The sequence below is a fragment of the Meleagris gallopavo genome, chromosome 3 (genome assembly GCF_905368555.1).
Source record: "Meleagris gallopavo chromosome 3, MGAL_WU_HG_1.1, whole genome shotgun sequence".
In the NCBI taxonomy this organism is placed as follows: domain Eukaryota; kingdom Metazoa; phylum Chordata; class Aves; order Galliformes; family Phasianidae; genus Meleagris; species Meleagris gallopavo.
The window spans coordinates 51005919-51033802 of record NC_139406.1 but is presented as its reverse complement, the minus strand read 5'-3'; positions in this window follow the sequence as shown (position 1 = coordinate 51033802).

The following is a 27884-nucleotide window of genomic DNA, read 5'->3' as shown; positions in this document are numbered from 1 at the left end:
TCAACAGGAGAAGAATTCATTTTCTTCAGTGTCTGGTATGATGGTCCAGCTGAAACTTCAGGATAATATATACACACTACATATAAAATCTGAAAACAGAAACGAGAAAGGCAAAGTTTCTTTTATAACACTCAGGATAGATATATAATGTTTAACTTCTAAGAAAAACCATAATTCTTAATATAAGTTAGTCAGTAATTAAAGTTGAGAAATCTATGCACCCTTTTAAAACTGTAGTAGCAGAATGTAGAACGTCTACATAGAAAAAGCATCATTAAGCTCACTGAATTTCTAATTACATCTTTGTTGCAGACCATGCAATCTTTTTGCTAACAGAACATTAGATATTATGAAACATAGTATTTGGTCAAATCATTTGAAGATTATCTATTTTAGTTTATTTACTCTTTTGTTGTAATTGTGCAACAAATATCAGGATTAACTTTTATTGAAGTTGATTCCTAAGAAACTGCATTTACGCGTTTGCATTAATTTAAACCTGTGATCACAGCGCACTAAACAGTGATACTGACTATAAGCTGTCATATATACGGTTTCTGAAAAATATTTGTAAGAGATAGTTTAACTAAAATTGTATGCAAAGTTGCCTTCCCCTCCTTTTCAACTGGTGTGAACAACAATATTTCAGCCAATACTGGTGTGAAAAGAATCAGATATCTAAAACAACTTAAGAGAAAAATGAAATGTCTTATAGTTTAAGTAAAGCTGAAAACAGTATTTTCACCACACTGAGACAGAAAAAGAAACAGCAGTTTCCTTTTATTGTAGTTGCTAACTCAGCTATTCTACAAGTAAAATAAATTAAAACCAGTGCAAGTGTTTCTGTAACATTTGCAATTGAATGGTTAAAATATTTCGCTTTGAAAGTAATGCCTCATTTTTCTCCATTGAAGTACAAATAACACTATTTCATAGAGAAAATTCTAAGCTACAAAACACTTTTTCAGCATAGTCATAACCATTAGATACACATTTTTACCAGCTAAGAAAAAGTGCATTCTATGCTCATAAGAACTCGCATAGCCATCCAGAAGATGGCTTGTCTTTCACACTGCTATCACCACCGCTGAAGTGTAACACTCATTGCTTCACCGTGCTCACACCCACTGTTTGGTAACCATAACTATTCAGCAAGTGCTGATGAATGTCAGTGCAGCCAATATTTTCCCACGTGGAGAAATTCAATAGCACACCTTTGCTTCATATGCACTTCCATGTCAGATACTACTGTGTCACACTGCCCCTCTGCTGCCACCTGTCCCATGGCAGCAACACAGAATGGCCTGGGTTGGAAGTGACCTCAAGGATCATGAATCTCCAACTTCCCATTATGTGCAGGGCCACCAACTTCCACATGTAATAGTAGACCAGGCTGCCCAGGGCCCCATTCAATCTGGCCTTGAACACCTCCAGAGATGGGGCATCCACCACCTCTCTGGGCAGCCTGTTCCAGCACCTCACCACTCTCTCTGTAGAGAACTTCCCCCGACATCCAACCTAAATCTTCCCTCCCTCAATTTAAAACCATTTCCCCTTATCCTGCAGTTATCTACCCTTTCAAAGAGTTGATTCCCCTCCTGTTTGTAGGCTTCCTTTAGGTACTGGAAGGCTGCAATGAGGACACCCCACAGCTTTCTCTTTCCAGGCTGAACAAGCCCAGCTCCTAAGCAGCAGGTAACAGAACATTGGTGGAAAGGTTCAACCACCAACATCTGCCTCTGACATTGTGCATCAACATAATGAAATAGAAGGCACTACTTCTGGAACAGCCCTCTTAATTCCCAAAGGTTAAGAAAAACTGCTTGTAATTGAAAGGGATAATGCAATTGTTATTTGACAGTGGCTACAAATGAAATAGGTATGAACCAATAACATACACAGTACATTATCGCATTTTTGTAACACAGTTAAGTTTTGCACTTCTTCAACAATAAAAAATAAGCAATCTCAAGTTTAATAAAAAAACAGGAGTCAAAGTGAATGAAATATCTTATTTTTACAGCCATGGGAACAATTCATAATGTAGCAAATGCAAGTGCAATACGTTATGAGAACAAGACCAACAGGAATAAAATTACTTTATAGTACTAAGATTGTACAAAAATAGAAGTGAATTAAGCTAATTAGGGGAACAACATCAGCCTATACTTCAAATCACATTAACAAAATGATTTGTATGCTGAATTAACATTACAAAGGATGGCGTTTTTTTTCCTTCTCTCTCCTAAGAAAGAAGGAGGGCTGCTCCAAAAGTAATGCCTCCTATTTTATTGTGTTGGCCCACAACATCAGAGCTGTATGTCAGTGGTATGGCAGCAGGAGTTGAACCTTCCTCTAGCATTTATGAGAAAGGAAGGAGACCAGTGTAAAAGAAATAGCGCTGCATGCACCAAGGTCATTGTGGAAGCTCTCTGCAATCCAAGAAAGACACATAATGGAGCAGGCTGTCCCCCTGCAGACTATGGACACCATGCAGAGCAGATCTCCACATGCAACCACAGAGCATCCCACAGCACAGTGCTGGATTTGTCCTGAAAGAGGCTAAGCCACTGGAGAGACCATGCAGGAATGGACTCCTGGAGGAAACCACTGCTTGTGGAGAGAACTTCACCCACAGTGGCACAGGCTACTTTGCAGGATCTGCAGCCAAGAGAGAACACATACTGAAGAAGTCCACTTCTGAATCCATACCATGCTGTGCAATACTTCTTGGAAAAGTTCTTAAGTAACTGGTCTGTGGGAAAGAGCTACATTGGATCCAGATTAGTCTGGGAAGGAGTGCACCCATGGGAGGGATGCCATGCTGGAGTGGCAGAAAAGTGTGAGAAGGAAGTAACTTTCCATTAGAATATCAGATGCTATGATTTAACCATACGCGCAACTAAGGAAGATGCAGCTATTTGCTCACAAACGTAGTGGAATGAGGGAAAGAAATGGAAATAAAATAGATCTTATGGATTGAGATAAGAACTATTAACTAAGATAGAAAAAGAAAAGAAAAAACAAAAAGCGATTGCATGTGTGTATAAAGCATATACTCATCACCAACCAACAAACCAACACCTAGCCAATCCCCCAGCAACAGTTAGCTCCTGGTCAACTCCCCACAGCTTTGTGGCATTCCTTGCAATCTCAGGTGATATGGACCAATCCCTTGCCTAATTCAGTCCACTTGTTCTGACACCACCCAATCCCGTGCTGCCTTGCAATAAAGGAGCTCTAACCTGCAGAGTAGCCTGTCCTGATCGTGGACACCTATCTATTGCAGGAGCAACTGAAACCATAGCTAGGCTGTCATCTTCAGACTTCACAGATTAAACTTAAAACTTTAAGTCAGAAATTCAGCACTGTCTTGATTCTTTGTGTGTTTCATGTTAAAAGTAAGCAAGACTTCTGGACAGTAAAATCAGTTAGTAAAATTACATTCTTAATAATAACTGGAAGATCTTCGATACCCCTACCTCTCTAAACAAAAGACAAAATAAAGAATAAAGGAAGTAGTACAATTTGGGGAATTGGATACCAGGTCATCCAAACTACTTCATTTTTGTTATGAGTCTTTTGATTATAGCAGTTCAACAGTGTTTCTTCAAATCAAAGCTCAGGCATAACTTCCAGCATGATGCTATAGCTCTCTTCAAGAACTTGTCCCAGAAGGCAATAGTAGTAATAGAGAACCATACTAGGCTGTCTGAGCAGTTTCCTAACACTATCCTAGCAGTACTTTATCCCTTTTAAAGTCTCAAATGATACCACATTTTTAAATTAGGACTATGAAGTAATAGTCCAGCACATCTTTGCAGGTACTTCAAGCTGAATGGAAAAAGGCGTCACAAAACCAATGTTTTGTGACACAAACATTATCTGGCTTCTTCTATTTGTTTTGTAGGCATAATAGAAGCAACCTCACACTCATTTCATGTGCATTCAAAGCATCTGCAGAAGTATGAATTCAGTAGTGCCTGGCATAGCTGCTTCACAGTATACATCTTTTAGAACCTGCTCTTGGCATGAATTAAGACACCCAACACTTCATAGACTACACTGATCTACACCTCTGATTTCTGCTCTCCTTGTTATCAATAGTGAGAAATGATGTAGGAAAAAAGAGGGAGTGTGAAAAAGAATGAGGAAGGGGGTCTCTCACCTCCTCATAGCTGGCAACAGTACTTGTTGGGGCATTTCTGAGTTTTCACATTTGGCTGTGGCAGACTTGGGGTGCTTTACAGATTGGTAACAGCATCAAAAGGATCTAGCACTGCGACCAGAGAACTTGCTTGACCTTGATGCTGTAAGAAAAGACATGCTTGGGTCACTTGCCTGAAGCTACTGCAGTACTGCAGAATTAAACTTTGCTGATACAGAAGTTGAAAATAAAATAAGGAATTTTAGTTCACACAACAAGAATCATGTAATGAACTCTAAGACTAAAAAGCAGCACAACATACTTGCAACTAAGTTGCAACTCTATAAAAAAAGTACCTCATGCTAATCTAAAATATCAGCTCTACATGTCTCTACTAATAAGAACACAGTAAAACCTTGCTTTACCTGCCAGGCACATAGATAATACTTCATCAAGAAACATACTGACATATTGCTACTAACACACAGACCAACCTGATGGAGTACTCTAATGACCTGCTCACTCTTTTTTCCCCTACAGATATAGTGGGAGGAAATAGATACAATACTCTCTTGAAATTCTAGAATGCAGTGTTTACCTATATCATTCAGAACACAAATTACCTATCCACATTTGCATTACTGCAGCTAAAGCACAGTAGAAGACAAAAGCATAAACAATTATTGCTTTCCTCCAATTTCTTCTTATTATCTAGAAAATCCTTTAAGAATTCAAAACTGAAATAACAGTTACTTTAGCCTTGTTCTGCTCCCAGAGAAGCAAAAACACTTCTGACAGGTTCTTGACAATACCAAATATTCACAGATAGGCTAATAATTACAAGCAGAAAGAAGAGGCAAACTCACACAACTAGTGAAGGAGATCTCTAGATATACAGCAAACCAGCCCAGGAAGCCAGCTAGGTCCAAGAAACACTCACCTTTCAGTAGCTAGCCCTTATATGAGCCTAGCATAGCTCCACCCTGTGTCCACCTCTTCTGGTCACATAGGCAGCACAGATGTAAACAATTTGTCTGTGCTCCCTGGGCTAGGCACACCCTTTCACCAGGTGCTCAATCATCAGTTCAAGCTGTGACCAAACAGTTCCCTACAGACCTTAATTAATTTAAATATTAAATCTGCAGGCACTAGATGTATAATGCTGAACCAAACATCATGTTTAAACGTTTTCCTGTTCAACCTGAAATTACAGGTTCAGAGACTGTTTTTTAATCTCTCTTTGTCCTCATGAAATATTTTTGTATCTCTTATAGTGTCTCTAGATTAGACTATTATTTTCTCCTTTTTCAGTCACATGAGAGGTTATTGCTTTATCCCATACTGCTTTGTTAATACACTGGAATTTCTGTATTTTGAATAAATACAATGAGACAGATTTGCACATTTATTCAATTTGTATTTTGGAGAACATATTTTAATGTTCTGTAACATCACCATTTTTTCTTCTACTGTAAACATATTGACGTCTTCTGATTGACTTCCATTTTGTAGACATATGTAAATAACTTTATAAAATGGGAAATGTAATATGTTGGATTAGACTTTATTAATATCCTTCAATATTTTTATATCAAAACAATAAACTTGACAAAATATAAGAAATATATGTTCATTATTTCTCTTCTTTTCTCATTATTTTAAACACCCATTCTTGCTGCTCTGCTGCCTTTTGATTTAAACCTTTCTGAATTGTGCAAGCTCAGCAGCCAAGGTGTATACAGCTTGCCTACTACAGCATTTATCCATTCTTTATGAAATTAAATACCAGACCCTCTGCAAGAGGGGAAAAATCAAGTGTAATCTTGAGAAAGGAACATACTTTCTGTTATTTGGATTGCTATTCTCTGATATCTGAGTGTGCAAAAACTGACGGCCATTAATGACACTTCAAAAAGACAGAAAAATTCACAGGACTCAGAAATGAAAGGCTAATAAGTGACCATGACTAAGCCTATCACTGCAGTGCTTTATCAGTTTCAAGATACATCATATTATTCAACTAAAAGCAGCATCAAATGCCTTTAAGAGGAAAATTTCTGCACTGCTATAATTATGTTTTTGGAATATCTCCTTATGCTTTTCCCCTTCGCTTTCCACCTCTTACAGCAGTATATATTTAACATTTCTCCCCTATCTTAGATTTTCCATTTTTTTTTCTTTTAAGGATAAAATCTTACTCCATGGATATTAATATTACTAGGCTTTTATCACCTTGGTTTGCAGGTGACTCCAGACATTCATTAGTTTTACAAGCACTATTCAAAATCAATTACTTAATTTTTTGCAACAAAGATGTGATTAAAATTAAATGTTACATCTGTTTCTTACCTTTTTTGCAGAATAATAAGACATTAAGTGATTCATACCATAGAAAAGCCTGCACTTTTTAAATATCTTTAAATCTTCAATGCTATCTTTGACATTGTGACTAGAGATGTCATTAATATATTCTCTATCTGATCACCTAAGCTAAAAACTACTTCTCAACAGAAGTGCAGAGAATCTCCTGTGTTTCAAACTCATGATCATGCATGTAACTTTCAGTTTCCTTGTTTACTGTAAAGGATACAATAATGAGATACAGATATCTAATATACCTCTAGTTTACCAGAGGAGGGACTCTTTCCATGGCACTACACACTGACTCTCTAATCTTATTTTTAGAGACATTTTTTTTTTGTAAATTGTGTCCCTAAAGCACTGATCACTTTAATAATCATAGGCATTTCATTCTTCTTATCCCCTTCCAAAAATACTTAAAACAGTTAAAAAAAAAAGCTAAAAAAATAAAAAAATAAAAAGGAAAAATATCTGGCAACAGTAGTGTTGTATCAATAAAGTGTCACTCTTAGATGACAAACTAGTTAAAAGCAAAAAAGAAGATCTTATGGCAAAACATATATAAAAAAATTTAAAAAGACAGTAAGATAACTTGTACCTTCCCTATTTCTATTATATCAGACCTGTATATTTCTCTGCCTGGCTTAGCTCCTGCAGAAAGGCAGGAGCTTTTTTATATTCACATATAACCAAAATGTCCTACTGAATCAGAGTTTCAAGTTTTAAGACAGCAAAATTCATCACAGATTGGAGTCAGCTCTTTTTTTTTTTTTTGTATACATTTTCACTTTAGTGATGTGTTATTTAGGCATAATATTAACTTAGTGATTTTTGTGCTGGTACAACAGACAAATCTATTATAGAATTTTTGTTTCTATGCTTTGATAAAGAATTTCGCAATAATGACCCGGAATATGTCCTAGCTAGCCATGGTGCTCGTCACCTTTTCAGCAGAAAGTGAAAGCCTTCTTAGCCAGTCCAGCTTATGTGCCACCAAGATAGTGTAATAGACTCACTTGATTAACTCTGCTTGATATTCCTACAGTCACACATCATATTTATACGGAAATTTTGTTCAATATCTGTTGCACTTAATTTATATCTTATTTTTTTTCTTTATGTTTTGAATGTTTTAATGACATGATATTTCAAAGGTATGGTTCATTAGATGCTACTGTGTATCTCAGCAAAGAATAAAGTCTGAGATAAATATGTGGTAATTTAGAATTAAGGTATGGAGATTCTCTTTCAAAAGAGTAATAAGTTGAAATTATTCTTCAAGCTGTACTGTATTAAAATGCTAATGAAGTAACAGCTCAGATCAACTGAAATACTAATTTAAATTAGTGAATTAGCTTGTACTCAGTGGTTCTCTTATAACATGGATAGCTGTGAATGTCCTGAGGTATTTGTCTTTATTCTTAGCAAGGAAAAATAAGCAAGCAAAAAAAATTCCATAGGATACAAGTCGTGACTTTCCTTAAATCAGTTAATAATATTTTTGAGTGTGTTCATAACAATAGGTATTGATAATGGCTTTTGATAACAAAACAAAAAAGAAAATAAACAGCAATTGGAGCTGAGTGCAAGGACTTAGAAACACCACAGTTTTGAATTCAGATACAGATAGTGATGTGTTTCTATTAAGATAAGTTGTTTCTAAGTAACAAAGGTATTTGGAAGCTCACTCAGACTTTATTCAAAGACATTTTTTTATCAGTGTTATGTTTTATCGGCTGCATTATCCCAAATAAAATCAGTTTTGAAAATGAAAAAGATCAAATATGGGGAAGTGGAAAACCTATTATCTACTTGATTAGCCTTTATATTTTCTCATGCAACGTTATTTCTATATGCAGCATGTATTTTAGCAATAGAACACGTGGAGTTGTAGCAATAATATTTCTGTGACTTCTAAAAAGATCCCATATATAAACTTAAAATCTTTCAATATTATATTTAAAAGATGGAGAACACTTTCTTTGGTATTGCCCTTGCTGCTGTTCTGATGCTTCTTTTTTTTGTTGTTGTTGTAGACAGCATATATGAGATCAGCATATTTTAAAAGAATTTGATCTGGAGCATATCTGAGTTGCTCAGTGCAGCAATCATATGAAGTCCCTGTGTGACTTCATATGTGTGACTACATGAGCATATGTAAAGCAATGTCAAACCTTTTACAAACAGAAAATGTTGTGGGTGGAAGAGAAATGCAGGAGAGCAGCAAACAATAGAAAGAAGAGCAAGAATCCTCAGGGAAATTGATAAAGACAGAGGTGAAGAAGTTATAGGGAGAAACTAGGCTATCCGATACTTGATTGGATAACAGCAGCATAGACAGAGGGAAAGAGAAATGCGTAACTTAAAGGAACATTAGGAGAATAAAAGATATTGACAAACCTATTTTTTAAATTGTTTTCTCTGCAAAATATTACAGAATACAGAGGAGAGTACTTTTGAGATACATGGCCTCAAGAGACAAGAATTAAATGGAGAACTGGGAGAAATGAATGGGAGCAATATATGGGACTCCTTGGCATGTGATAGGCTGACTGGGAATAAATTTCTTAGACTATTGTTTTAAACTATTCTCAAGGTTTGCCAGGCTCATAAACAAACTTGTTTACTGAAATTCAATGGAGCATGGTAACGTCAGACTGAATATGACAGTATTTCAGCCAGGGGAGGCCAGAGTGGGCCAATGTCACCCATCACTGCCTCTCTAGATGATCAGTAAAGCCATAAGGAAACTGTATAGGGAGCCCCAGGAAGACACGACCCCATCTGAGGGAGGCAGCATCTCCCTGTCTCCTCATGGCAAAGGTTGCGATGCTCCACGGCTGCTTGCATTCTGAGCCTTGGCTCTTTCAATTGAAAGTATTCTGAAAACGTACACTGAAGAGTTACCTAAAAGTATAATCTACCAAGATTTTTGAGGAACTTGACCCACTTATTTACCGAAAAGATGGCAGAGTCAAAATGTTAGTGCAGGAAAACCCAGTTACAAGAACTTTAAGAGTTTTAAACTCACCTAGATTGCCAAATTCTGCCAGTTGTAAATTCAAAAATAGACTATTACACAATTAGCTTTCAAAAAACATATGTTTTTCTATTCTATACAGGGCTCTCATTTTTTTAAGTACTTGCCCCATGCCATGTTTGCACACACACATGCACACACACACTCATCCAGCTCCACTATCTTCCATCAACAAAAAGTTTCATACAATCTACAATCCCTCTCCCTCCAGCAGAATGTTAAAAAATCTGACCCTGCCTCTCACCAGGCAGCCAGTAAGGCAGCCCTACCTTGGGATGCATCAGCCTCAGCACTGCCAGCCAGGCAAGGGAAGGGATTGTCCTGCTCTGCTCTGCACTCTGCGGCCTCATCTTGAGCACTATACAGGTTTGAGTGTCACAATGCAAAGAGGACGTAAAACTATTACAGAGTGTCCAAAGGAGTGTCCAAAGATGGTGAAGATTCTAGAGGGGAAGGCCTGAGGTCTCTTAGTTTGTTCAGCCCAGAACAGAGAAGGTGAAGGGGAGATTTCATGGTGGCTGCAGCTCCTCACGAGGGGCAGCACTGAGTTTTGCTCTCTGGAGACAACTACAGGATCTAAGGGAACATCATGGAGTTGTGTCAGGGGCGGGTCAGGGGGGGAATTAGGGAAAGTTTATTTGTCAGAAGGCAGTGGGCATGGAACAGGCTGCTCAGGGCAGCAGTCATGGCCCCAAGCCACTGGAGTTGTGGACAATGCTCTCAGGCATATGTTCTGATTTTTGAGCGGTCTTGTGTGGAGCCCGGAGTTGGGCTCAATGATCCTGTGGGTTCTTTCCAATACAGGATATTCTATGAAAAACTAAACTTAGTGCCAAATTTCTCATCCTATTTTATAGGTGAGCTCTGTGAACTTTGTGAGAAAACCCAGACATGGCAGTGCTCTTTGCCAAGAACAGCTTCTCCCAAACTCTATGCCACCAGACACATACGCAGATTGCAAAAATGTGTTTTTCCATCCCTCAATCTTAAAATCTTAAAATCCCTCAAACTTAAAATCTTGCTTTGAACCTAAACCTCTTTTCCCTAGTTTCATTGGTTCAAAGAACATACTAGCTCTCTTCAGAAGGGCAGAAAATTCAGAAAGAGAAAAAGAAATAAGAGAGAAAAAACAGATTATATTTTTTAGCTTTCTGAGTTACTCTTCATTTCTCACTCCCTTGAGGAATACACAAGCACCCCAAGCTACTGCACTGAAAATTATCTTTTTCTGAGAAGAGGATTATTGATTCAGTCTGTTTGCATTAAAATGTTCTTTGCACTTCTGTATCTTCATTTCATAATACCAACTGGATTTTAAAAGCATAATGTGCCATAATTAATCGCTGAAAGGTTTTGTACATATAGTAAGATTTTTCCTCTTGAAAGCCTTTTCTAAAAAATGAAGGAGAAAGAGGTGTTTGTGAAACAAAATAGTTTTGGGGTTGACCAGTTCAGGTCAACCAGGGGTGAATCTTGCCAGATGAATGTGGTTGCCTTCTATGATTAAATGACTGTGGGTGGGGGTCCCTTCTGACCTGAATAATTCTGTGATTCTAGGATCCACATATAAAATCTTTCCTGAGGCCACGCCACTGCTGTGAAGCAGTAGGAAGTCTATTATTCTCATTTTATGTGCATTGTGGAGGATGAGATGTCTAAAATTGCTGAAGCTGTTGCCTGAGACTCACTCTTTTTTGTCTCCCATTTAGTATTTGGGAAATTGCAGTCAAGATCCCCAAAATTTATGCTTATGTGATGAAATTGTCATTTGACTATAAGACTTTATTGTATGATTTTTCTTCTGCTAGTAGACATACTGACATTATTTTCATTAAATGATGGTAGATCCTTCAATCCCAAACCAGATTAATCTTCTGTCTTGCCTTATGTTTCTATCTGCAAATCCCCAATGATTGTAACATCAAATTTCTAACAGTGAAGTCACTCTTTTTAGCTCTTTTGAAAAAATGTATTGACAGCTACTCATTCTTAGTTCAGTGATGCTGTTTCTTAGTGTCAATGCTAAAAACTAATCAGCCTTAGTCCACAGATTAGTTAGCACATTCTCTCTGACTGTGGTTTCTGTTGACCTACCAGAAAAGGTGTTATGCATGATAGCACCAATGTGCTTAAACGACTTATCTGCACATTACATGAATTTCTTTATGATGTATGGCTTTTATTCAGAAGTGTACTTGACATGTTACCCTTTTACATAATTTTGGCATGATAGATTTGGTATTTGTTAATATCTGTTTTACTGAGGCATTTTTTAAGTAGTAGAATATTATATTTATTTAACATAGATTCTTAAGAATCACATTCTCTTGCTTTAGAACAAGATCTTGACTAAGAGCATTTTTAAATTGGTGAGACATATTCAGAAGTATAGGCTTGACCATCTTGAGGTAACAATCTTAATTGTTTTCTGCCAGTACTAGTTTTCTTGTCTTCTTACAGCAGAATGAGTATCTGTTCACATGTGCTCAGAAATTGATTTCTATTTAAAATAAGGAATAGTCTCACTGTTTAGACATTTTAACACAGTTGAGGTGTAAAATGCACTGAAGAGACCTTCACAGCATTACATACAAGGCAGGGTAAGGTTCAAAAAGAAGGAATTTTTTGCAGGTCAGTTCCATTTAAGGGAAGTAGAACAACAAATCAATCCTAGTCTATCATTTATGAGATTTCTTAGAAGTAGTTCCTATGACTCCAATTCTCTGCTTCTTCCATTTCTGCTTTCCTTAATTTCTTTCCTATTTTGATTGAAAATGGTCTGAGAAGGTGTATTTACTGATGGGGTAACTCTTGAATCATGATGTCAGAGGGGCAGTCTGTCTCAAAGTACATTTCCAGATCTATATAATGGCATTCCTTACAGTCCCAGCCCTTGAACATAATTCCATCTGAGGCTTCACTTAGCTGTACTTATCCCATAAAAAAAACATTATGCTGCTTTCTTCATATATCTCTTGTCATATTTTTGGCTATTATTTTTCTTTTGCATTATATGGATGATTCAGGAAGAGAAAAATTGAATGTAAAAAGTCAAGGTCTTGATACTGCCAAATTGTTTTACATAGGTTTCTGTACAATCCGTGGGTGTCTTGTCACTGACAGCATAGGGAGAAGAATTGGTCTCCACATGCTCACTGCAATTCAGTGGCCCAGTAAAAGAGTGTGCAGTGTCACTAATAAGATCCCACCAGAGAATAACAATGGGAAACTGGTTTCCTAGCACCAGCTGTGTACCTTACAGTGCTGAAGATGAAAATGACATGTGAATTCTATTGATCAGAACATATTACGGCAACAAGCAGAAAGGAGGAAGTTTCATTTTTCACAACACTAAAGGCTAAATATTCCAAAGAACAGGTATCCTGGGTATATTCTTGGTAAAGGAGAAGTGTCCTTGGGATGCACTGTATTAAAGACAGCTGAGTGTCTGACAGCTAAACAGGCACAATCAGACAAGTGAAGCTGCCTGAAACATTAAAGAAAAAAGCTAAATACATATTTAACTGAACCAATGATAAACTTAAGATTGGGAAGATTTATTTAATGTTTTTTAGCTTTTGTTGTTGTTGTTTTGTTTCTGTTGCTAATTTTTTTGCTAAATGTTTTATTTAGATGTTTTTGTTTTCTTTTTTAGGCTGACTGATAGAGTATTCATAATGAAATGACAATCTGATTATTCATCTCAAACTATGTCTTTCACACAGGATGAAATCTCAGAAGTGGACCAGCTTTAAGCACTCTTTTCAGTGTCTCTGTAGGCTGCCTTCTGAAAGTTAGGTGAGCACCAAAATGTTACCTTTTGTTTTCTTTATTATTATTTTTCTGTGCACCATGACATTCCATGTCTTTTCTTTGGAAACTTATGCTACCTTTTACTTCTGTGTTGCTTGTATCCCTTTCTAGTCCCTCTTGCCTTTTCTGTTTCTCTTTTAGCTTTCCTCTCCTCTTCAAGCTTTATCTGTGCAATTCCTTGGAGCTTCATACTGAAAAGACATGACTTGACTGCAAGCTTTCAAGAGTCACAAATGAAATGAGCTTAGGAAATCTGTCTCTTGATGCCAAGTGCAAAAAACTTTCCTAAATTCTGTAGTTTTGCCAGTCAATTACTGAAACCTGTGAGAAAAGTCCAGAGTAATAAAATTATGGGCAGTACTGAAAGGAATACTAGAGAGTAGAAACAGTCTTGATTTAATGGAGGGGAGCACTATTGATTTGTGTCTTACACAACAGAGCTTAAAAGCAAATGAAATCCATTACTTCCGAAGTCAGATATTTTAAAAGCCACAGCTCATATAATGTTTAAATCATACTGCAGGCATTGCATTGTTTTTTTATTCTTATTCTTGTACATTTCTGCCACCCCGCATGCAAAGTTTTGCCACTACACTGTTCAAAGAACTATTTCCCTAATGACTACAATCAGTATCTCCACAGTTCCAATTACAGCTGGGTTGTCAGCTTGTCAAGCCTTCTCAGTCAAACAGGATCCAGCAGTTCAAAATAAAATCTCCAAGGAAATCCCAGAGATTGCAGGAAATTATTTTGGACATTTGGAAATCCCTGACTTTGATTCAGCATCACTTTCAACCTCCAAAAAAAAAATGGCTAGGGGGAACAGGGATCTTTGAAGTCCCTCTGTTTCGACTAAATAAGCCAAGATCACCTGAGCTCCTTCAAAAGCTGTGGTTTACTTGAGGCCCTGTTGTTGTCAGTTCTGTTTTTTCTTCTTTCTTCTACTTTTCACTTACAAAATCAACAACATTAGAAAGACCTCCTCATGAAAGGTTCCCCTCTGAATTAAGGCTTGGGAAACTGTTTCTTCACTCATTCTTTGCCTTCATTGTTAAAATGGCCTCTGTTTCTTCCTATATTAAAAGATGTAGTAGAAATTGCTATGCATAGGTACCATGAGAATGTCAGCCAGCTTTCACCCTCACCTTCCTCATCTGATGAGAAAATATTGCCTTTGACATACTGCTGAAGGATTCTTTTGGATAGAAAAATATTATAACCATAACTACTCTATTCATTTTTTACAAAGAAAATAAAAAATAAAAAAATGTCAGCTTTCAGTGTAAAAAAGCTGATTATATAGAGTAAACAGGAGTTCTTTGCTACTTAGGATTATTGAATGAAAGAGATGCTTGGATTTACCAAAGAAGTCAGTCAGCTTTTACTCCTGCGTTAGTCAGTTGATTTGGTATGTGTGGAGTCCGCAGCTACATGGCATCCTATCTGCATTGCAACTAACTCTGACTTTGCATACATATATGCTGGAGATATACTTACTTGTATACTGCCATGCAGCACCATCTATAGATCAGGGTTTTTTTTAATTATAGCAGGGTGGGTTTTTATGTCATTTTATATATACATATATATATTTCACAAGACTACATGTGAGGAAGAATGCTATGTTACCTGACAAAGGGAGAAATCAAATTCGTCTCTGCCTTCTTTGGCTGGATGTGGCTCTGGGCAGCGTCGTCTAGTGGTTGGTGATCCGTCCCATGACAGAGGTTGAAACTAGATGATCATGGTAGTCCTTTTCAGCCCAGGCCATTCTAAGATTCTATGATTCTCACTGGAAGTTTGATCCATGAAAGGAGCTCATCAGCATTCCTGAAGGTTCAGTACCAAAATAGGCTGCTCAAGGATACATCTTAGTCAAAACAATACTTGACTGATAGCCCATCCCTGTCTTACTCACTCCTACCAACGTTCAGATACAATGAGAGTTCTTATAGGCCTCTGTCAGAGTTGGCTTGTGAATAAGTTTTATTGCATTAGTTATTGATGCAGGGGTTTTTTTGAGATAAGCTTCACAACATGCTTCCTTCTCCACAGCATATTATAATTTAAACAAACACTGTTAAGTTAGTACATCTAAAGTCCTATTTCCTCCCTTCTTTCCTATTTATGTTCTTATTTTGATCTTAACTGAAGAATTTGTAGCTATCTGAAATAGTGTGTCAGAACTGGGCATAGTATATTGTGACATTTGCTATTTTTATCAGAAGTTATTAGACATCTAAGTTAGTGCTTGTAAGTGATAACTCATTGCAGGAAAAAAAATAAGACGTGGAAAGATCTTATAAACTGCTAACATCAACTTTCTCTATGCAGAGCTAATCTGTATCCAGAAATTTTCAGGACTTCCTAGGCTTCACAAGACATCTAAAATGGTCAGTTATCCTTGTAATCGCTTATGTAAAGCAGTGCAAATATTTTTTTATTTTATTTTAATTCAATTTATTTTATTCTGTTACAGATGGAAGCTTAATGCAACAAAGAAGTGACATACATAGGTGACCGGCAGGAAACAATTACTCTCAGCATGAGATTTATCAAGAATATAATTCAGTGGGCCATCAACATCTGGTCCCTTCTTACTGTCTCAGAACTGGAAAGAGCTGATTCTGAATGGTTTTAGCTTGCAACTTTAATTGTTTATAAGGCATCCTTATTAATTATGTGTACCAGTTTTCAGGTTTCTGAGTGACCTTTCAAACATTTGGCTGATACAAATTAAGAATGGATATTCCTCTGCATTTTATGCAGAAGTGAGATCATTTCTGTAAATGAAGATGAGCATTTCATATTATGTTGTATTATCATAGGTAAATGCACACATATATATATATGTGCATATATGTTACATGCATACATACATAAATATATATATAACTTGAAAATGCATTTTTTCTCCTCCCTCTTTCCATTACATCTTAATTTATAAAATAATAAACTGATGTAATGAATAAATGAATAATGAAAATAAGCAGTTTTAGTTAGAGATCATCCTCTTTACCATTGGTTTGCAAGTATGCATTTAACCATTCTGACCACAAATATGCAAATCTGCATTTATACGACTTAGCCTTTCATTTTTGTTAAAAAAGAAAGACAAAGTAAGCTTGACAAATGAATTTCAAAATAGAGTTCTTGTATATCTGAATTAAAATAAAAGCAAAACCTTTAAAATAAATAAAAAATATATTATCTAGTAGAACAAATTGTATCTGTTCTGTTACTGTCAGAGTCTGCTGTGTGCACTAATGGTGACGCTGGTCTTCTGTTTAAAATCTCCATAATTTTGACTTTTCTCATCTCTTTGTAGTGAATAGATCCCTTAACATTGCCTTCCATGCAGGAAACAATGACTATTATTGGAGATGCTTTTAGCACCATTACACTCTTATGTACCTAGCACAACCTGAAAGTGTATCTGATGAGCATCAGGGACAGCCTCTAGTCAAATGCTTTCAAGATCATCAAGAAAGAAGCTTAATAAATTGTATAAATAATAATAATAATAGATAAATATCTTTATTAAAATTACTTTAAAAATGTGCTATAGAAAAATAATATTAGGAATTCTTTAACTTCTGATAAATTTTTCAGTTACAGAACGATATAAAGACTTAGTTTATTTTCATATTTAGATATTGTTAACTTATTATAGCCACACTGGATGTATAGCATGGATGTGAGCGCTTTTGTGATTTCATGTATATGGTATGTCATTGATGAGCTTTGCAATCACTGTGCAGTCATAAATATCCAGTAATTCCTTTCCTACTGTAGATGTTCGTGTTTTCTCTCTTTCTATTCTTAAAGCAGATTTCTAACAATTTTTTTTTTTTTTTTTTTTTTTTTTTTTTTTGTAGTCTGTTAGAGGTAATACATACTCATTTGGAACCTTTTAGTTGTGACAACACTTTACACAGCAGGCCAATATAGGAAGATTTAAGCTTCAACATCCACACGGGATTTGAAATTGCAATGAGTGTTTCTGGCTTAGTTTCATGGAGTCTGATGGCAAAAGCTTATATAAAACCTCGCTTTACACAGGAATTTAAACACTTTAATCCTTTCTACCAGTTCATTTTGGAGATCTCTTCCAGAAATTAATCATCTGCACAAGTGTACTTCAGGCTGTGACCAAAATATACAAAAAGGTTTATACAGTCCACTGTACCCCACAAAATTTAGAGCTATTGAGGCTAGTGCCATAGATAATAACCATTATTTTATCAGAAATTCCAAATTATTCTCAACTTCTCTTTAAATAAATAATTTTGAAAAAAGATTCAATGACTCCTGGTATTGTAAATTAAGTTATATTAAAACTTGGAGCCGGAATGTGGGGCTTTAATATGATATTAGGTCTCATTTTTATATATTAATTTTTTCCTGATGAATAATTTCTAACTACTTCTGATAAATCACAAGGTATAATTGAGAAAGAAGAAAAAGAATCTTCATTGCTTCAAGAAAGGAATTTTCTTTAATGTTGCTAATACCAATGGAAGAAAAAAAATCTGAACTCACCTAAGTATTTATATTCTATAAACTTCTTCATATACAACAAAATATCATCTTGAGATTCAGAATGTATGTTTGCTAACATTAACAGTATGTTAATAGAGGTGTTTAAAATAAAAGGATTCAGTGATACCTCATTACATATTGTGTCAGAAACTTCAAAATGGAAGCAAATGTAGTAAACCTGTGTATTAAGACCTGTCATTATTATACTGATTTAATATAATAATTGCATTGTGAGATATTGCTCTAATATAAACAAAAGCAAGGAAATATTCATGTATTCTCTATATATTCATATATAAATAATGAGATAATAGAGAAGCGACGAATTACTTCAGCACTAAGTAGTAATTCAAATTAGCACCTGGAAATTTCCACGACTACACAATAATGTAAGAATGAAAAATCCAGTTTGTTGGGATAAGAAAAATACTTTTTTTTGTGTATGTGTAATTGCAGCTATTTGTAGCTTTAAAAAAAGTGGAAAAAATCTTCATGGTAGTTACCAGTTCAGCCATTAAGGACCAGATGAAAGCATAAAAATAGTCCTGATTAGTAAGATTCTTCAAGATCTGTTCTTGAAAATTGCTTCCTCCTGTATATAGGACAAGTCAGATAAAATAAGGAAGTAAAGACACTATTCCTTGCCCTGTTTTTATCATAATAGTTAACCAAGATCTTACACATTAGGCCAAAATAGCCATAGTTTAGCAATTTATTTATGTCTATATCCCCCTCACTCTCAAAATAATGGATTTTTCTGTCTGTTTAGAAATATCTACAGAAATGCCATAGACATCATGTAAAAATTGTGAAACTTTCTCTGCTTCTGTTTCTATCTTTGTTTCTCTTAGCTTTATACTACATTTTATGAAATGGATGTTCATGCACATGCTTTAAAAGTGCATTTTCAAAGCCAATTCAATGTAAGATAACATCTGAAAAACAAGCAGGCATGAAATGTATAAGTTGCATCAAATTTAAAAATTGTCAAATAAGCATTTGGAGGTTATTTTAGAGTTTTTCCAAGCAATTCTAAGAGCCACAGGGCATAAGAATATCCACATTGGTACCATAATTGTTCTTTTGACATTGATTTTCAAAATACATGTCAAACAATTTGCACTGCGTACTGTACAAATGTCAGTCAGATGTAGAAAGATGACCACGAGGGATGATAGTGTTAAAATGTTGCATTGTATCAAAATACTACCTTTGATGGCAAAATATCAGCAATACTAAGGTCAGGATTATGATGAGGACCATTACTTCTTTATACATTTCCATGTATGGAAAGAATCTGTAATGATGCAAAAAAAAAAAAAAAGGATCTTCCCACATTTTCATTCAGGGGGAAGCTGGTCCCACTGAAGAATATCTTGTTAAGAGTCTATGTTACGGCAAGCAAATGAGATCAAGGTCTTGGACACTTAGGTTCAAATTCTCTTCAATCTTGGATATGGGAAATTTGAATCCCAACTGGTAGACATGTAGGAAGGTTCATTTGGTAAAAATTACAGCTGTTGGTCAGGAACTAATCAAAACTAACTAATTACAAAATTTTAAGGAATGCATGCTATTCACTCCATGTCATATTAACCTCTAGAAAGAACTTCTAGTTTGCCAGATCTCCACTTCAGTTAATTTCTGTTTCAATGGGAACTAGAAAAAACAAAAATTAATAATGCAGTTAGATATAACCCTACAACACCAAGGTTCAGTAAACAATGCAGTGTAATTCCCAGTCATATAATCACTGCATTTCTAATGTGTACAAAGAATGATTTCAAACATAAGTGCACATGTGCATGCACACCCACTCTGTATGCAGAGAGAAATATCATGAACACATACATAAAAGGAGAACATGCACATATTTAAAAAAAATTATTTGGGTCCGAAGATTCAACTTCTGCTATTCATAAATATACACAAATTTTAGTATTTACAAAAGTATTATATAAATAGAGAGGAGCATTCAAGTATAAACATGCATATGTATGCTTATATATAAATATTATTTGCATGTATTAAGAGGGCAATATTTTTACATGTATTTTCATTTTTAAAAATATGAAATTATAAGCATGAAAGGAAAGCTATCTGTGGTTATACAAAAGCACCTCAATAATTAAATTTGTGATTTTTTTTGGTTTAGTAAGGAATAAGATGTCATTGACCCTGCTGCATTTTTCTGTATCTGATATGCTTTCCAGTATTTTAATGAGTGTAAATACAGTTTTGACAAATATTGAATTACTTACCGAGACCTATGTTTAACTCCTTCTTTAGTCCTAAAATTGTGTGTCACTCATAAGGGGAATGAAAGAACAGTCTGTGGACTGTCATTTGAAGGAATAGTTGTATCTATAGTGCAATTATTGAACAACCTTAAGTGTTAATTTATATTGAAATGTGACAAATACGGGAAAAGTGTTGGAATATATGATGCCTGAAATTTTGGACGGAGTATTTATCAGCACAGGCTGACTGTTCAAACTATTGCCTCCTGTTCTTTTTGTCTTTACAGTGGTACTGTAATGGGTATGCTGGACACAAAAGATAGTTATGGATCATTGCTAGAAGAACTCTGAAGTCATCTGCCTCAAGAATAGTTGGAAATTGGAAGCAAGGATAGCTGAAGAAGCACAGAAGTGCACTGTGCAACCCTTCTGCACAGTCACTGAGAATTTTTTATCCTGTCTGAAAGTGCTCACATGAGGCTAAGTATAGAAGCTATAACTGCACGAACACTTCGCTGTTTGCAGTGTGACTGCAAGACAAATATTTATGAATATCTAAAAGATTCATAAAACCTGCATTCTTTGGAGAACAGCAAATCCCATTCTCTTCTCAAAAACTACATGAAAATACATTTTTTTTCCCCATCTTCGTAGTCATCCACCATTTATAACTACTTATAAAGCAGTTATAATTTTTTTGCAGTCATTCATTCAATGAAATATATCTGTGCAAATCTTTCATATAATTTCACAAGGCAATGAGTGAAATTGATATATATTGTACACATATAGATAATCGAAAGTTATATGAACTATGGTCTTGTAATATTTTCCGAAGTGTGCTAGACTGCAAACTTACCCCTTGAATATATGTCAGAGCCAGTTCTAAATACTTATCCCTACCTAATTCTAGTTGAAATCCATTCATTTAAGTTGATTTACATTGGTATAAGACTGGTAGAATGTGAGCTAGAAAGAAAGAATCAGGTCAACATTTTTTAATCAGAATTTTAATATTCACACAGTCAGTGTGGTATGTAGGTTAACTTCATAACAGCTCCATAAAGTGAATTGATATACAGCACTGTATCACACCAAAATGCCACTACAATCCATAATTTAAAACTTTTCCTTTGAAACTAGCTAAATACAGATTAAGAAGATAGATTGAATGAGCCCACCATCTATCACGTAAATAAAACTATACATCAGTGAACTTGCATAGGCATTCTTCTTTGTCATGTCCTGTGTTCTGTGAGTAATACATTCTTGATTAGCTTAGAAACATCACTAGAATTTTACATTTTTATGTTTTAGATGTTTCATCATCTAACATATACTGATGTTTAATTATAGTTACTATGTAAGAACCATTATTGCTGATTTCTTTCCAGAACATTGAATTTGTGCTAAAATTCTTAATTGCTTAGAAATCAAATTTTTCCACTTCTCAGCTAGAAAATTAAATATTGAATACACTTATAGAGCTGATGTCATGTAGATGTTTGTCATATACTTTCAAAGGAAAGGGCTACTGATAATATTTTAATTTTGTTGTTTTTTGGGGGGGTGAAACAAAGGCTTTTCTAGACAGTGAATGTCTCAAAATCTGGAGGGGCTTTTTTTTTTTTTTTTTTTTTAGGTCAAAAAAGATTTAAGATTTTGTTCTGGAGTTGATTAACGATGCAATACTACGAGTATTCCATGTGTGTGAGATTAAGTACTGCCATTTTATCTGTTAAATTATGCTGTAGTGATTGGTATTTCTTAGAACTGGGGCACCAAAAGTGTGTGCCTTTATACATAAGAGTTCATTAGATGACAAAGAAAAATATATGCAAATGGCTTATCTTTTATCCACTTTGTTCATTTTTCATACTCATGTCCCCTGTTCATGCTTGTATGCCCAGCTGCGTTAGAGGAATTGATTCATATCAAAATAACTATGCCATTTTAGTATCCATATTTCCAAGGTACTCTTTGCTTTTTTTTTTCACTGTACTTGCCCTCTCACCCTGTCTGCATTTGATTTCTGCTTTTTTCGTGATTCATTTCATTTTTCACTGCAATATAACTATCATCTCCATCTTTGCTCCCAGTGGTTTTAGTAGAGTATGCATTCCACTTCATCAGACAGCAGCAGTGAGCAAGTATGAGAAATCATATTGATGAGCCAGGAGAGAACCCAGCTTGCTCATCTGCTTGTCTGACTACCATTTTCTTCTAAGTGATTAAAGAAGCATTCCAAATGAAGAAAAGTAACTTTTGTTAGTTTACTAAAAAATGCTCTCTGTCCTCATGCTAAATATAAACATGTGAGGTATAAAGTCTATTAGCACCGCAGCTATTTCACCAACTTTCCATTTACAAGTTGAGAAGTCTTCTAAGCAGGAGACTAGCTTCTCTATTTTAACTCTTTTTTAGGAGTCTGTAACTATCTTATCTTTTTCTTGGACTGTGCCTTAGAGATCCAGAGAACCATTGTCACTGACATCTGTTGTTAGTTATAACTGTTATGCAAGTGTTGTTACCAAAAAAACCTTTATTTAAGTTTAGAAGAATGCAAGGTTTTAGTAGCAGAGGGACAGGGGAGGGACTTGGGCTGGGATTTCAGGGATTGTCTTTGTAGAAGGAGGTCATAGGCTGCTCCTTTCTAAACACAGCCTGTGTCCAGTCTGATTTGCATCAAATCCTCTGCAGAACACAGCTGAGCCCATCTGCAAAACTGATATCGCCTCTTTGATATTATACTTAGGAAAAGACTAGAGAGAACAAAATAGTGAGAAACAATAGAAGGAATAACAAGGTCAGAGGAGGATGTGTTCATTGACAGAACAGTTATACACCTGAAGGTACTGTAGCCCTTTGATGACTCTTGCTAGATCATAGGAAAAGGGTGACATGGAGAAAGCACTGTGCATTGATTATTTCCTAACTGAGAGGACTGAGTATAACGTAGCATAATGCTATAGGAAGAAAGGAATGTGAAGCTGTGCCTGGGAAAAGTACTTCGCCACAGGTTTAAAAATTTGTCTTTTGTTTCTTGGTATTTAAATCTATTCCTAAATGTTAATGTTAACTGGAAATAAGTTAACAGAAATTTCCCACATTGAGTCTGCTTTGCCTGTGGCGGTAACTGGTGAGTGACCTCCTTGACTTTATTTCGACCTCTGAGTTTTCTCTCTTCTCATTGTTTTCTCCTGCAACCTGCAGGGAAAGAAGGTACAAACATGAAACTGTGGAGTGCTTGGCTGCTGGACAGGGCCAATACATCACACTTATCCAAATGCTTACCAAGTTTATTCCAAGATAGGATCCTACCAGTCATCTAATGAAGGGATTCTGTCTGTTATACACCATGTAGGTGATACTGGGAAGTTTTAGATTGAATGTAAGACCATGTTTATGCTTACATACATCTCATCTCAATACAGCTTTAACTGCAGAATGGTCATCAAAGCTTGTCATAACAACTGAAATTGAGAAGAAGGGCTTAAAATACCAATAAAGTTGTCTTACTAGACTAAAAAGGAAAATAATTCAAGATAGCAAAAGAAATAAAATAAAAACTGCATTCAGTATTGCCATCAAATCATCAAAATTGTCTGAAGAGAGAAACAGCATCAGGTGAGAAACAGTTCTCTAATGAAAACATGTCAAAAATATATGACATTTCATCACATTCTTTCAAAAAATTTTGTATTGCAGTACAATCCACCATCTGTTGAAACATCCATGGCATCAAAGTTCAGTCTTTTGATAATTATTTTTTACTATCATCTTTTGAAAAGCAACATTATTGTACCTTAAAAACAGTTAAATACTCTGCTGTTCTTTTTATGTCCTTGATATCCTCAAGTTGTTAAAAAAAAAGAAAAAAAAAAAAAAAGAAAATATATCACTTAAATAAAAAACAAAACAAAATTGGCTTAGGAAAGATATCCTTCCACACTGCTTCGGTAAGACATAAAATTGTTTGTTTTGAGTGAGATAGGATGACTATGAAATATTTTTTTACCTTTTAGCAGTTTTTATTTTGAATATTCTTCACTACTAAATCCTATATCTTGGAAATAGTTTGTAGTAGTCCAAAAAAACTGTTGTTACAGACTCACTTGTATTACAATAATTAATGTTAAATAACAGTCATAATGTATATCATTTATTCAGTGAAAAGACTCTGTTATTCCTAGTGTAAATGAATATCTTCTCCAACATTTGCTGCTGTTCAAGCAAGTGAGGAAATTTTTATGTTTCAGTTTTATTTCAGTAGAAATTTATGAGTCATTATTTAATATCCAATTTTCTGAAATTGTTATATTTGATATTGTTCAGATTGTGGTTTTCTGTTTGTTTCCTTTTCTTTCTTGTAATGCAGAACTATAATCATACCCTTCTCTCCAAAGTTTTAGAAAAAAACTGGGAAAGTATAATTGCATGCCTTTTATGTCTTCTAAGCCCAAGGAAGAATTTGTTATAGACTCAAATCCTTTACTTTGATTTTGATTTTTTGAGGCTTCACTTTGTACAAAATAGAAATTGTCTTAATCAATGTCCCATTTACCTTGCAAGTATTTTCCATTTCTCCTGCTGTCACTTGAAGAGGATCAATTGCTGATTTATGTTTTTCCTCTCCATTCTGTTCCACGTATCTTCACTCCTTGTGATCTTGAGTGTAATATAATCAATCTTCACCTCCCTAGTTTTGCAAGCGAGTGGTAGATTTTAGAGATTTTTTCTTTTTAGGTTGACAAGGAAAGTGGATTTATTTCTGAAGTTTCTTCTGTTCTACTACTTTAATAGTAATGTGAAATTCAAGCTTATCGACTTCATATCTTCCTTCCTACAAGGAAATTCTATACCTTCATTTGATACACTCTTGTACAGGGAGACCTATATGTAAAACACCTGAGGTCAGATGCTCACATGTACCTGGAAGATAAGTAGTATTCCTAAAGAATGTGTGCACATGCATAATTAGTGCCTGTCTCTAATTATAGATGAGCTACTTGCCTTTGGGAGACAAACACAGCTACAATCCGTAGAATCATAGAATCTAGAAAGTTGGAAGGGATCTTTAAAGGTCATCTAGTCCAATTCGCCTGTGATGAACAGAAACATTCACAACTAGATAAAGTTGCTCAGAGCCTGGTCCAGCCTGACTTTAAGTGTCTCCAGAATGGAATCTCTGCTAGAATTTGTTCCCTGCCTTCTTATAGCTCCTCTTTAGATACTGAAAAGGTTGTTCTTAGGTCACCTTGGAGCCTTCTCTTCTCCAGGGTGAATAACCCCAGCTCTCTCAGCCTGTCTTTGTAGGAGAGGTGTTCTATCCCTTGGATAATTTTTGGGGCCCTCCTCTGGATGCACTCCAGCAGGTTCACATCTCTCCTGTACTGAGGACTCCACATCTGGACGTGGTAATCTACGTAAGGTCTTACCAGTGCAGAGTAGAGGGGCAGGATCACTTCCCTTCATCCTGATGACAATGCTGCTTTTGATACAACCCAGAATATGTCTGGCCTTCTGGACTGTGAGGGTACACTGCTGGCTCATTCTAGCTTGCCATCCACCAGGACCCCCAGGTTCTTTTCAGGAGGACTGTGTTCAGTCCTTTCATCCCTCTGCTTGTATTGGTAGTGGAGGTTCCCTTGACCCAGGTGCAAGACTTAGTTTTGTTGAGCTTCGTGAGGTTCTCCTGGGTCCTCTTGCTCCAGCCTGTTTAGGTCCCTCTGAATGGCATCCTGTCTCTCTGATGTGTCAGTGACGCCTGCAGCTTGGTCTCATCAACAAACCTGCTGAGGGTGCACTCGACCCCACTGTCGATGTCATTCATGAAGATACTAAAGGGTATAGGTCCCAGCACTACTTCCTAAGAGGCACAACTAGTCACTGATCTCCGTCCTGACACTGAGCCATTGACCACCACTCTCCCAGTTTTGGTCCTTCTGCTATCTACTTTGTCTGAGAAAATACAAGTCAGGTCAATTGCTACCTTTACTGCTTTTAAAAGAGGAATATTGTCCACAGCCACTGTTTCAGATAGCCCCAGCAGCAGTAGTCACTCTTTTCTAATTCCATTCCTAAGGAGAGGGAATAAAGAATAGCAGGCTCATTGCTGCTGAAATGATGCTTAGCAATATTTTTTCCACTTATCTACTTTTTCATAGAAAGGGATTCATAGAATCATTGAATCATAGAATCTCAAGGTTGGAAAAGACCTATAAGATCATCTAGTCCAACTGTCTTCTCACTACCACTGCTACCACAAGCTACTAAAGCATATCTCGCAGCTCCTCGTCCAGATGCCTCTTGAACACTGCCGGGGACGGTGACTCCACAACCTCTCTGGGCAGGCCATTCCAGTGCCTGATCAGTCTCTGAGAGAAAAAGTTTTTCCTTGTGTCTAACCTAAGCCTCCTCTGATACAACTTGAGACCATTTCCCCGGGTCCTGTTCGTTGCCAGGGAGAAAAGGCCAAACCCTTTTCACCCCAACCTCCCTTCAGGAAGTTGTAGAGTGCAATGAGGTCTCCCCTGAACCTCCTCTTCTCCAGATTAAACAATCCCAACTCCCTCAGGCCACTTCTCATAAGACTTGTGCTACAGACCCCTCACCAGTTTCGTTGCCCTTCTCTGAACACATTCCAGGGCCTCAATGTCTTTTTTGTAGTGAGAGGCCCCAAACTGAACAGAGTACTTGAGGTGCAGCCTCACCAGTTCTGAGTACAGAGGGATGATTACCTCCCTGCTCCTGCTGACCACACTATTTCTAATGCAGGCCAGGATGCCATTGGCCCTCTTGGCCACCTGGGCACACTGTCAGCTCATGTTTGGCCGAGCATCAACCAGCACCCCTAGGTCTCTTTCTTCTTCACAATCATCTAGCCACTCATCCCCAAGCCTATAATGTTGCTTGGAGTTATTGCGGCCAAAGTGCAGGACCCAAAACTTGGCCTTGTTGAACCTCATTCCATTCATCTCAGCCCAGCGATCCAATTTATCTAAATGCTTCTGAAGGGCCTCCCTGCCCTCAGGCAGATCCACACCACCTCCCAACTTGGTGTCATCTGCAAACTTACTGAGGGTACATTCAATCCCCTCATCTAGGTCGTCAATAAATATATTAATCAAGATGGGGCCCAGTACTGACCCCTGGGGGACACCACTCATAACGGGTAGCCAGCTGGACTTAACTTCATTAACCACTACCCATTGGGCACAGTCCTCTAGCCAGTTCCTTATCCAAAAAGTGTATATCTGTCCAGACCACGGGCAGCCAGTTTCCCCGGCAGAAACCTGTGAAAGACCGTGTCAAAGGTTTTGCTGAAGTCTAGGTAGACTACATCAAAAGCCCTTCCCTCATCCACCAGACTGGTCACCCACTCATAGAAGGAGATGAGGTTGGTCAAGCATGACCTGCCTCTCACAAACCTGTGCTGGCTGGGCCTGATCCCCTGGATACCACATACGTGCTGTGCGATCTCATCCAAGATGATTTGCTCCATTACTTTCCCCAGTATCAAGGTCAGGCTAACAGGCCTATAGTTCCCCGGATCCTACTTACGGCCCTTCTTGAAGATGGGAGTCATATCAGCGAGCCTCCAATCCTCCAGGATCTCTCCAATTAACCAGGAGCACTGATAGATGGCTGAGAGGGGCTCAGCAATCACCCCCACCAGCTCCCTCAGCACCCGAGTGTGTAGCCCATCCGATCCCATGCACCTTTGACAGTCCAGATGGAG